The following is a 13,876-nucleotide window of genomic DNA, read 5'->3' on the forward strand; positions in this document are numbered from 1 at the left end:
AAGGAGAAGAGAAATGCTCCATTTACTTCTTTTGTCCCCCCTTTAGAACAGGAATGTCTGTAGTGTTTCTCCTCTGGTTGTTCCACAGCTGGATTTGGGGAGCAGGTAATTTGTCTTTTTAGTCTCACCATCCCAGAGTTGGAGAGGAAGTAACTTCCAGAAGCTGCGGTGAATGGATTATACACAGGAGTCTCATCTACACCTGCACCTGATTTAGGTTTGGATTTTGAGTTGATGAGATTTACATAAAATTTTGCACTTCCTATTAATGAAATGGGCCTTCCCTTGTGACTCAGCTGGTAAAGAAACTGCCAGGAATGCTGGAGACCTGGGTTTGATCGCTGGGTTGGGAAGGTCTCCTGGAGAAGGGAAAGGCTACCCACTCCAGTATTCTGGCCTGGAGAATTCCGTGGACTGTAGAGTCCATGGGGTCACAAAGAGTCAGACACGACTGAGCAACTTTCACTTTCACTCTACATAGAGGTTAAATAAACAGGGAGTCAATGTACAGCCTTTATGTAGTCCTTTTCCAATTTTGAACCAATCCATTGTTCTCTGTCCAGTTATAACTGTTGCTTATTGACCTGAATACAGGTTTCTCAGGAGGCAGGTAAGGTGGTCTGGTATATCCACCTCTTCAAGAATTTTCCACTGTTTGTTGTGGTCCACATAAAGGCCTTAGAGTGGTCAATGAAGGCTTCAGTCTAGATTTTCATTTCCAATTGCTGAGTCTATCTCATAGAATTTGGATTTCTCAGTGCAATAGAAAAAACATTTTTTTTATGGATGGTGTTAACTATCTCACTTCATGTTTTGGGGCACCTCTATATGTTTCATTCCTCAATTACATTATAGCTTCTCTCTTTCTTTTTCTTTCTCTCTGACCCGTGCTTTCTAAAAGATTCTATTTAGCCTCTACATTTGTGAACAGCTGGAAACAGAATGGAATTCAGTTCACTTTATGGAGTGCTTTGAACTGTCTCTCTTTGGCTGGATTTGTAAAACATAATAGAGGGTGTCATGGAGGGAACTTATTGTGGAAATCCAGAACTCATTTGCATCCATATTGTATTTTTGTGTCAAGGATTTAAGAAGGTCAAACACTCTCACTGAGTTCATAGAACAGATAGAGGTCATTCTTCCCTGCAGACAGAAACCCTTGATGATATTTATTCATGAACCAGGACAATCTCAACAGTAAAATAATTCATTGCCCAAAATATCTTTGCTGGAAAATTCAAATAGCCAGCTGGTGGTGGTGCAGCCTCATATCCTTTCAAAATATGCTGTAGTCAACAGATTACAAGTCAGTGAAAGAAAGAGGAGTTGATATTCAGTGTAAATGTAATACAATCATAACCATATATCTCCTGTAGGCAGAGAGGATACGAGGGCACAAGAAAGTAGTATTTTCCTTAGTACAGGTCATAATATTTTGTGCTGAAAACAAATACACTTGACTTTGACTCTTACTCGATAACTGTGTAAGAAAGTTCAGGACATCTGGTCTCATTAAAAAGGTAATTGCTAGAATGTATACAAAGATATGACAAAGACCTTTCTATATCATAAACTTCAATAGTTTAACTCTCAATTGCTATTTAACATTAAATGCAAATCTATCAAGTCTCTCCCCCTATTTTACCGTTAATAATTAGGATTAAATGTTACTTCCAACTGAAGAACTCCAAATAACCGCTACCTAGCTCCTGACGTGTGCTCAGTCACTCAGTCTTGTCCCACTCTTTGTAGACCCATGGACTGTAGCCCACCAGGCTCCTCTGCCCGTGGAATTTCCTAGGCAAGAATTGAGTGGGCTGCCATGCCCTCCTCCAGGGGATCTTTCTGACACAAGGATCCAACCCACGTCTCTTATGTCTCCTGCATTGGTAGGTGAATTCTTTACCACTAGTGCCACCTGGGAAGACCCAGCTCCTGATGCAATGTTGACTAATTATAAGGGGCTTCCTAATGCCATTTTTGCTGCTCATGTGGAACAGAATTGGATCTTAGGAATATTCTGGCCTTAACATTGAGATGTATGATGTTAATGGTTGTAGTATCTGATAAATACAATTATCCACAACAGGCTGCTTTCTTTCTTTAAAATTTTTGACAGAGGGGGCAGAGAGCTTTATGTGTTTGAGAAATATGGTAAATGAGAATCATCATTTTAGCTGGATGACTGGTTGCACAAAACTTGAACTAAAGAAGTGAACATATAGGGACTTGACTAGTGGCCCAGTGGTTAGGACTCCCAAGTTCTCACTGCCAAGGGCTCAGGTTGACTATCTAGGTGGGGAACAAAGATCCTACAAGCTTCATTGTTAATTGTTGTTTAGTCAGTAAATTATGCCCGACTCATGGACTAAAGCACACCAGGCTCTTCTGCCCACAGAATTTCTCAAGGAAGAATACTGGAGTGGGTTGCCATTTCCTTCTCCAGGGAATCTTCCCAACCCAGGGATCAAACCCACATCTCCTGCACTGGCAGGGGGATTCTTTAACACTGAGCCACCAGGGAAGCCAACAACCACAAGCCATAGCTGGAAAAAGAGAAGAAACAGTCATGTTAAAGACCAATGTATCATTGTAGAGCAAATGCATTTTGTTCTACAATTTGCATAAGTTAAAACACTCTGTTTGTCAAGGTACAATAATATTCAGGTTGAGAATATTTGTGTCTTTGCTCCATCATGCTTCAGGGCCTTTGTCTATGTTTTTCTCTTTTTAGAATGTGCTCCCTCCCTCCTTAGCCCAACCTCCTGTCACTCATTTCTGCATCTGTTAGCTTTGCCTCAAGCTTCAGCCATCAACTCAAAGGTAAATTTCTTTGGGAGGCCTTACTTTTTCTGCCCATACTGACTTATGTCCTCTGTTTTCATTTGAATCTTTCTTATTTTCATTAACTGTAAATGAAACTTATTATTATTGATATAATTAGCTGATTGGTGTCAGGCTCCTATTTTAAGTCGTGTTGTCTGTAAAGGCAGGTACTATGTTTGTTTTTTATTATTAGAATATATTCATAGCCAGGCAAGATTATTGGAGCAGGTTGCCATTTCCTCTTCCAGGGAAAGGGAATCTTCCATACCCAGGAACTGAACCCAAGTCTCCTGCATCTCCTGCATTGTCAGGCAGATTCTTTATCACAAGGATTCTTTACCTGGGGATCCCCTTGATCTATATCTCCTAAAGTCTCCTTAAATCTCATCAGCTTGATAGTCTTTCATTCACCTGCCCACTCAGTTTTCCACCTGGAGATTACAAATACTCCAAACTTTCCTTTTTCCCAACTCCTCTCAATACTTGCTCAACCAAAATGTTCTTTAAAAGACATATCATTTTATGATGCTTCACTGAAACATTTTGATGCTTTCATATCCTAAAATAAATTCCAACATCTTTTGCGCATTTCTCAAGTCCCATGTGAGTTGGCTGTATCTGTCTCTCCTTGTCAAGAACCCTTATCTTTTATACTGAAGAGTAAGCATAGCTACCTTTTGCTCCAATGGGAGACACTGCCTCTGTCTTCAAGGGCCTTTGCTGTACAAGCATCTCTGAAAAGACAATCTGGAAAAGAAGGTATCCTGTAAGCACAGACATGCAGAAACATGAGATTCCACTAAACAACTGAATCTCTTCACATCAAGCAATTCTCATTTTAGACCAACTCTTATCATATAAAACATTTTTTACTTTTTCAGTTTTGCTGCTGCTGCTGCTAAGTCGCTTCAGTCGTGTCCGACTCTGTGCGACCCCATAGACGGCAGCCCACCAGGCTCCGCCATCCCTGGGATTCTCCAGGCAAGAATACTGGAGTGGGTTGCCATTTCCTTCTCCAGTGCATGAAAGTGAAAAATGAAAGTGAAGAAGCTCAGTCGTGTCCGACTCTTAGCGACCCCACGGACTGCAGCCTACCAGGCTCCTCCGTCCATGGGATTTTCCAGGCAAGAGTACTGGAGTGGGGTGCCATTGCCTTCTCCATTTTCAGTTTTACCATGCTTCTTTTTGGTTCTCACATTTCAATTTCTTCTGATTGGTACACCCTTGCCTGGTTGACCCCTGTGTCTTCTTGGATCTTGAATTGTTGAATCAGGGTCAAGGGCTCTTTTATTTTCTAATTGTAGCAACATTTCTGAAATATAATAACTTCTTAATGTTTCTTTTATTAAGTAAGTGGATAAAGCCCACCTTGAGACCCATTATTAAGGGAAACATACAGCAGCTAGATGAAAATTGGTGAAACCACATCTAAGGGACCTCCTTGCATCTCCAGGATTTCGTGGATGGTGATATATAATTGCTACCCATCACATATTTTCTGAAGCATGATAGAACCGTTTGGAGAAAGAGCAGAGGAAGTCTTAAAGGAAGGGACTGTGGAAAAGAGAATGTAAAGAAACGTTAAATGCACTGACACTAATAAAAAGAAACATAAAGATACTTTTCAGGCAAATAAATTTAAGAGAATTCAGTACCACCAAACCAGCTTTACAATAAATATTAAATGGACTTCTATAGTCAAGAAATACAACAGAAGAAAAAAGATCTACAAAATCAACCCCAAACAATTAGAAAATGGCAATAAGAACGTATATATCAATAATTACTTTAAATGTAAATGGATTAAATGTTCCAACCAAAAGACACAGACTGGCTGAATGGATACAAAAACAAGACCCGTATATAGGCTGTCTACAAGAAACCCACTTCAGACTTCAAGACACATATAGACTGAAAGTGAGAGGATGGAAAAATATATTCCATGCAAATGAGAAGCAAAAGAAAGTTGGAGTAGTAATCCTCATATCAGACAAAATAGACCTTAAAATAAAGAAGATTACAAGAGATAAGGAAGGACACTACATAATGATCAAGGGATCAATCCAAGAAGAAGACATAGCAATTGTAAATATCTATGCACCCAACATAGGAGCATCTCAATACATAAGACAAACACCAACAGACATAACAGGAGAAATTGACAGTAACACAATAATAATAGGAGACCTTAACACCCTACTCACATCAATGGACAGATCATCAAAACAGAAAATTAATAAGGGAACACAAGTCTTAAATGATTCATTAGATGAGATGGATCTCATTGATATCTTCAGGACATTCCATCCAAATGCAGAAGAATAAACCTTCTTTTCAAGTGCACATGGAACATTCTCCATGATAGACCACATCTTGGATAACAAATCAAGCCTCAGTAAACTTAACAAAATTGAATCATATCAAGCATCTTCTCTGACCACAACGCTATGAGACTAGATTATCAATTACAAGAAAAAACCTGTAAGAAACACAAACACATGGAGATTAAACAGCACAACAGGTTTCTAAATAACCAACAGGTTATTTCTAAATAACCAACAGGTTTCTGAAGAAAAGGGGGAGGCAAAAGATTTCTAGAAACAAATGACAATGAAAACATGACAACTCAAAACCTATGGGATGCAGCAAAAGCAGTTCTAAGAGGGAAGTTTACTGCAATACAATCCTACCTCAAGAAACAAGAAAAACGTCGAATAGAAAACCTAACTTTACACCTAAAGGAGCTGGAAAAAGAAGAACAAAAAACTCTCAAAATTAGTAGAAGGAAAGAAATCATAAAGATCCAAACAGAAATAAATGAAAAAGAAATGAAAGAAACAATAGTAAAGAAAAATAAAACTAAAAGCTGGTTCTTTGAGAAGATAAACAAAATTGACATCAAGAAAAAAAAAAAGAGAAGAATCAAATCAGCCAAATTAGAAATGAAAAAGGAGGGGTTACAACAGACAATGCAGAAATACAAAGGAGTATAAGAGACTATTATGAACAACAAAATTATAACCAGGAAGAAATGGACAGATTCTTAGAAAAGTTCAATCTTCCAAGACTGAACCAGAAAGAAATAGAAATTATGAACAATCCAGTTACAAGCACTGAAATGGAAGCTGTGATAAAAAATTTCCCAAAAAACAAAAGCTCAAGACCAAATGGCTTCACAGGAGAATTCTAGAAAACATTTAGAGAAGAGCTAATGCCTACCCTTCTAAAACTCTCAAAAAATTGCAGAAGGAACACTTCCAAATACATTCTGTGAAGCCACCATCACCCAGATACCAAAACCAGACAAAGACAACACAAAAAAAGAAAACTACAGGCCAATATCACTGATGAACATAGATGCAAAAAATCCTCAACAAAATTTTAGCAAACAGAATTCAGCAACACATCAAAAAGCTCATACACCATGATCAAGTTGGTTTATTCCAGGGATGCAAGGATTCTTCAATATATGGAAATCAATCAATGTGCTACACCATATTAAAAAATTGAAAGATAAAAACCATATGATCATCTCAATAGATGCAGAAAAAGCCTTTGACAAAATTTAGCACCTATTTATGATTCAATTCAGTTCAGTTCAGTCACTCAGTCATGTCTGACTCTTTGTGACCCCATGAACCGCAGCACTCTAGGCCTCCCTGTCCATCACCAAATTCTGGAGTCTACCCAAATCCATGTCCATTGAGTCAGTGATGTCATTCAACCATCTCATCCTCTGTCGTTCCCTTCTCCTCCTGCCCTTAATCTTTCCCAGCATCAGGGTCTTTTTAAATGAGTCAGCTCTTCACATCAGGTAGCCAAAGTATTGGAGTTTAAAAGTCTTCAAAAAATGGCCATAGAAGGAACTTACCTCAACATAGTAAAGTCCATATATGAAAAGCAAACATTATTCTCAATGGTGAAAAACTGAAAGCATTCCCCCTAAGATCAGGAACAAGACAAGGGTGTCCACTTTTGCCACTATTATTCAACATAGTTCTGGAAGTCCTAGCTACAGCAATCAGAGAAGAAAAAGAAATAAAAGGAATCCAGATCCGAAAAGAAGTAAAGCTCTCACTGTTTGCAGATCGCATGATACTGTACATAGAAAACCCTAAAGACAGTATCAGAAAATTACTAGAGCTAATTAGTGAATTTAGCAAAGTTGCAGGATATGAAATAACTTGCATTTCTATATACTAATAATGAAAAATCAGAAAGGGAAATTAATGAATCAATCCCATTCACCATTGCAACAAAAAGAATTAAACATATAGGAATAAATTTACCTAAGGAGATGAAAGAACTGTTCACAGAAAATTATAAGACACTAATGAAAGAAATCAAAGATGACATAAACAGATGGAGGGATATTCAATGTTCCTGGGTAGGAACAATCAATATTGTGAAAATGACTATACTACCAAATGCAATCTACATATTCAATGCAATACCTATCAAATTACCAATGGCATTTTTCACAGAACTAAAACAAAAAATTTCACAACTCATATGGAAACACAAAAGACCCCAAATAGCCAAAGCAGTCTTGAGAAAGAAGAATGGAGCTGGAAGAATCAAGCTTCCTGACTTCAGAATATAGTACAAGGCTGCCGTCAGCAAAACAGTATGGTACTGGCACAAAAACAGAAATATAGACCAATGGAACAAGATAGAAAGCCCAGAAATAAACCTACACACCTATGGGCACGTTATTTTTGACAAAGGAGGCAAGAATATACAATGGGGCAAAGAACCTCTTCAATAAGTGGTGCTGGGAAAACTGGACAGCTGCATGTAAAAGAATGAAATTGGAACACTTCCTAACACCATACACAAAGATAAACTCAAAATGGATTAAAGACCTAAATGTAAGACCAGAAACTATAAAACTCTGAGAGGAAAACATAGGCAGAACACTTGATGACATAAATCAAAGCAAGATCCTCTATGACCCACCTCCTAGAGTAATGGAAATAAAAACAAAAGTAAGCAAGTGGGACCTGATTAAACATAAAAGCTTTTGCACAGCAAAGGAAACTATAAGCAAGGTGAAAAGAAAACCCTCAGAATGGGAGAAAATAACAGCAAATGAAACAACTGACAAAGGATTAATTTCCAAAACATACAAGCAGCTCATACAACTCAATACTAGCAAAACAAACAACTCAATCAAAAAGTGAGAAAAAGACCTAAACAGACATTTCTCCAAAGAAGACATACAGATGGCTAAGAAACACGTGAAAACATCGCTCATTATTAGAGAAATGCAAATCAAAACTACAATGAGATACCACCTCACACCAGTGAGAATGGCCCTCATCAAAAAGTCTACAAACAATAAATGCTGGAAAGGGTGTGGAGAAAAGGGTACACTCTTGCACTGTTTGTGGGAATGTAAACTGATACAGCCATTATCGAAGACAGTGTGGAGATTCCTTAAAAACCTAGGAATAAAACCACCATATGACCCAGCAGTTACACCCCTAGGTGTGTACCCTGAGGAAACCAAAATTGAAAGAGACACATGTATCCCATTGTTCATTGCAGCACTATTTACAATAGCTAGAATATGGAAGCAACCTAGATGTCCACTGACAGATGAATGGATAAAGAAGTTGTGGTATATATACACAATGGAATATTACTCAGCCATAAAAAGGAACACATTTGAGTCTGTTCTAATGAGATCGATGAAGTAGAGCCTATTATACAGAGTGAAGTGAATCAAAAAGAGAAAGATAAATATTGTGTTCTAACACATACATATGGAATCTAGAAAAATGGTACTATAGAATTTATTTACAGGGTAACAATGGAGAAACAGACATAGAGAACAGACTTACGACATGGGGAGAGGGGAGGAGAGGGTGAGATGTATGGAAAGAGTAACATGGAAACTTACATTACCACATGTAACATAGATGGCCAATGGGAATTTGCTGTATGGCTCAGGAAACTCAAATAGGGCCTCGGTATCAACCTAGAGGGGTTGGGATGGGGAGGGAGATGGGAGGGAGGTTTAAAAGGCAGCGGATATATATATACCTATGGCTGATTCATGTTGAGGTTTGACAGAAAACAGCAAAATTCTGTAAAGCAATTATCCTTCAATAAAAAATAAATAAATTTAAAAAAAAGAAAGATAAAGATACTCTGTTTGAATGTTAGATTAGCCAAGTGTGGGGAGGCGGCAAGGCATTTGAAGGAGAGGAGATGGACCTGGAGAGAATTGTGATGCAAAGAGAAAATGGACTCAGTAATGCACTCCTGAGGGGGCTTGTGTCACCAGGATGACGGTTGTTGGCAACATGCAGGGTTGGGAGTCAAAGGTCTGTGTCGGGATTCCAGGGGCTTGTTGCAGGTTGTGAGAAAACTGTCCAAGTGGACACTGAAAAGGGTGAGTAGAAGTGGGGCAAAAAAGAATAGCTTGACCAATTCTGTTAAATGAGAGACAGTGGCCTTGAAATACACAAATCTTTTGTCTATGCTTCAGTTTTCTAAATAAATTGCCCTGCCTTTCACCCAGGTGTGTGTGATTCAACCGACACAATGCCTTCATTGGGCACCATTTTTTTTTATGTTGAATTTAATTTACACTGGTTTAGAGACACAAATAGAATGTTTAATATTCATGTGTGTAGGTTCACTATTCACACTTTCAGTCAGCTATTTGCCATATTCTCTAATTTCAGAAATATGAAGAGATTAATTTGAGATGAAGCATATTATTGCATCAAAATTTCCATATTTATTTTATTTTGAATATGATTAGGAAAGAACATAGATCTTCCTGCTCCCAGATAAATTCCAAATAAAATGCTGAAAATCAAGTTAGGCTAGACATGAAATGTTTATTTTGGCATTTCATTAATTCTAGATTCCTTTGACCATTGAGTTAATCTGCTCTAATATATTCTTGTCTGGATATAACTAAGTTTCATTGCTGAACACATAGGCTCCTAAGTGCAGTTTGTAATTTAGTTTCTGTAATTTACTATAGTTCTAATAATACTAAATGTAGCAATTGGGGAAAAGGATGTCAGAATAAAGCTGATATTGCTGCTGTATATTTCAGAGCCATTAGAATTATATCAAGTAAATTATATCAATTATATCAGGTATTTATGATAAAATTTCATTGGTCATCATTAAAAATCAGACAAATAAACAAAAATTAAAATTCACATTTCTAAATGATTTCAGTAAATCTTAGACTTGTGGCAGTTGCTTGCTTCTTCTGCCATTCAGTCATCTAAGACAAGCAGTCCTGCTTCCACTTTGGATCATTTCCTGGGAATTGATGTTTTTTTCCCCAACTATGTTACATGCATAGTTATACTTTTTTTAACTTTTTGTATCCATAGATATACTTTATATCCATAGATATACTTTTAATGACTGTTTATCACTACCCAGTATTATACATGAAGTTTTTATCTTTATTTTTTAAAACTTTCGTTTAAAAATTTTTTGCAGGTACTGGTTCTTTATATAAATATTGTGGATTATTCATCCTTGAATCTCATAGGAAGTTTGATTATTTTTGTGTGTAGCCTCCTCAGCATCATTCACTGCTATCTTTGCATTACTTTTTCTCGTCAGTCCTCATTTAATGGATTTAGTGCCAAAAAGTTATGGAGTTTTATCAACTTTTTATATCTTATATTTCAGTTATCAAGAGATATAAGAAATTAACTCCTATATGAGCAAAGTGTTCACGAAGGGCCTTGGACACCATGTTGAGGAGTTTGCATTAAGATCAGGCACTTTTGAAAAATCTTAATCAAAGGACTCAAATTGTCTGTTCTGCTTGTTAGAGAGAATACTTGAAAAGCAATGTGGGAAAAGAATTGGTTTTAAAGCAGGAAGCATCATTATGGGAAATCATTGAGTCATTTCAAGATGAAACCCTGCTTCCAATTTAGTCCTTTCCCCTTTTCTTGTCTCTCCATATTGCTGGCCCTTCGATCTCAAGGATTCTGTTGAAAGAAACACCTTTTTCCAAAGAGAGAAGATTTGTAAGAAATTTTGTTGATTTGCAGTTGAGGCAATTGAAGCCCTCTACACAGGACAGTTGAGAGACAGTATATAGAATTGATCTTACACTCAATAAAGTCAATACCACATTTGTTTAAGTACGTCAGAGCCAAAATCTGCCTTGAGTGTTCTATTGAACCTTTAATTTGCACGTGAACATATGCCTGCTTCACAGAAGACTGTCATACAGACTGAAGAGAGGGTCAGAATCAATACACTCTCCACTTTTAGTTGTCTTTAACATTAAGATAGAGATTATAATGCTGCCTTGGAGATATTGACTTGATCACAAGCATGAGACTGAATATTTACACCTATAAAAGATTGCAAACTATTCTCTTAAGAACTTTCCATGAAATAATCATTATTACAAAACACACATACACACTCCCTTAAATTATTCTTAATTGCTGCTCTTTGCAAAGAACAATTAGCTTGTCAGATATTACCACTACTTCCACCTCCACTATCCACACAGGACAAGTGAAGTACAAAAATCATCTCTATCTTTAGCAACTTGTGATGTGTTTAATGAGATAGAATTAATGCCCATAAAATATTTTTAATTAATACAATATAGAGTATAATCAAATGCTAAACTCTTTGTGAATTGTATCTATGCAAAGAAGTTTTTTGAGGAAAGAGATCTTTATAAACTAAAATAATCAAGAAGAAATTCATTAGGAAGGTGGGAAACTTCTGGGTCTTCCATTTGGAGAAAGTTTGCAAATATTGTCACTTAACAAATAGTTAACACGTGCTCTAAACATATTATATCCATCCCATAATTGTTGGTGCTCAGTCGTTCAATGGTGTCTGACTCTCTGAGATCCCATGGACCATAGCCCACTAGGCTCCTCTGTCCGTGAGATTCTCGCAGCAAGAACACTGGAGTGAGCTGCCATTTCCTTCTCCAGGGGAGCTTCCTGACAGAGGGATCCAACCCATGTTTCCTGCACTGGCAGGGGGATTCTTTACCACCGAGCCATGGGGAAGTCCCATAATTGGTTCCTTATAAATATTATGTGAAGCTTTCTTGTCCCCATTTACCAAGAGAAGGAAGTCTCCATGGCTGGTAAGATCACAGCTTGTATCTGCACCTGGGGTTCTTACCCTTGTATTACTGGAATTTCAACAAAGAAAAGCATAAACTGAAGGGCACTGATGCTGAGTGCATTAGCTCATTGCCAAGAGATCCTGTGTTCTGGAAATAGTGATCGCTGAACTGAACCACCCATATTGTCTCAATATGAAACTTAAAAGCAACCCTTTGGTGATGGCAAATTTCAATCCTAAAATGGAATAATCATTAATCCAAAACCATGGATTACTAACACTTTCACAAAAACTTTAACACTTGCACTTACATTTTCAGCAGGACATAGATCCATGGTTTTTAATAATCATTAACCCAACTGATAATTTAGAAAGCAAAATGAAACTGGTTAACTTCCTAGTGTACTAAATATAAATAATATCTAAACACTTAAAAATTTTGGATCTACAAGATACTACTTTCCTAAAATCATACAGTTATTGTTCTCTTACTAGAATAACATATATGTAGCAAATTATTCTTCATTTCCGTATTTACTGTGACAGAGTATATAAGTATAATTATCACCATATCATATATTTTATGCATAAAATATTACTAAACATAATCTTTGTGGCATGAGGATTTTTTTAACTTTTGTTGTGACAAGGTGATATAACAGGAAGGAAATGGCAACCCACTCCAGTATTCTTGTCTGGAGAATCCCGTGGACAGAGGAGCCTGGTGGGCTGCTGTCCATGGGGTCGCACAGAGTTGGACACAACTGAAGCGACTTAGCATGCATGCATGCATGCATTTCGTTTCATGAGATATTACGAGAATTTGCTGAACAAAAAGTATCTCTATTATGTAAAAGAAAACACAACTTCAGGGAAAGAAAGTGCATCCAGGCAATACTTCTTTTCATAATTATAATTACTTTAGTTTGTTTCCAAATCAGGAGAATTTTTGATGTGTATATTACTTTCAAATTATGCTTTGAGTCAGTTCGCAATCATTGAACAACTTGGAGAAAGATATTTGCAATGTCTAAAATTATTTATGAACAAATATCTTATGTAAGAGAACCCCAGAAAATGCTAAACTAAAAAGACAAAACCTCATTGGGGAAATTGTCAAAAGAAGATGTAAACAGGCAGTTTATATAAGGGAACCCCCAGAAGAATAGCAAGCATATGCCCACATGCTCAAACTCATTAGTATTTAGAAAAATGCAAATTAAAAGAGCAATATGATATTGCTTTGTAATATTACACTGATTAATACATCACACACTGGGAAAAGTGAGATGCACAAAACTGCACAGAGGTAAGAAAGTTCCTGTTACAGCCTGCTCAAGAGCAATTTGATACCACACAGTTAGATTAAGTTCAAGTCGCATGCCATATGACCAGCAATCCTGCTCCAGGGTGTAAACCCCCTCGGGAAGCCCTAACATATTCTGTAGCAGGGCATCCCTGGTGGCTCAGATGATAAAGAATCTGCTTGCAGTGCAGGAGACCTGGTTACGATCCCTGAGTCAGGAAGATCCCTTTGAGTAGGAAATGGCAGCCCACTCCAGTATTCTTGCCTGGAGAATTCTATGGACAGAGGAACCTGGTGGGGTACAGTCCATGGAGTCACAAAGAGTCGGGCATGAATGAGTGACTAACACTTTCATCAGGAGATAGAGAAGACAATCTTTCTGGTGTTGTTTGTAGTGCAGGAAGCCTGGCTGGGGAGTGACTAGCAAACGTGGAAGGTGCCTGTTACTGGGGACTCAACAATCCTCCGAAAGGATGCTCTAGCTGTGCACTTTAGTTCCACGAGTGGATTTGCCAAAAATAACGTGCCGCAGGAAAATAATTACGAAACACAATTTTGTACATATAATGGTCTGGAGGAAATTAAAATATCCTCAAACATGTGCATTTATAAGAATACATATGAGGGCTTCCCAGGCAGCTCAGTGGT

At 37.5% G+C, this 13,876-nt stretch overlaps 1 long non-coding RNA gene across 1 annotated transcript in view; it reads right to left on the reverse strand.

The window, feature by feature from the left end:
* LOC145534454 (uncharacterized) overlaps positions 1-13,876 on the reverse strand; it is a 72,008-nt gene that overhangs the window by 30,948 nt on the left and 27,184 nt on the right. The window contains exon 2 of the long non-coding RNA XR_014074638.1: positions 3,501-3,573. This is a non-coding gene — a long non-coding RNA (uncharacterized LOC145534454). The remainder of the gene's footprint in view (positions 1-3,500; positions 3,574-13,876) is intronic.

This window comes from Giraffa tippelskirchi, chromosome 14 (assembly GCF_054371585.1).
Source record: "Giraffa tippelskirchi isolate mGirTip1 chromosome 14, T2T-mGirTip1v1.2.pri, whole genome shotgun sequence".
In the NCBI taxonomy this organism is placed as follows: Eukaryota; Metazoa; Chordata; class Mammalia; order Artiodactyla; family Giraffidae; genus Giraffa; species Giraffa tippelskirchi.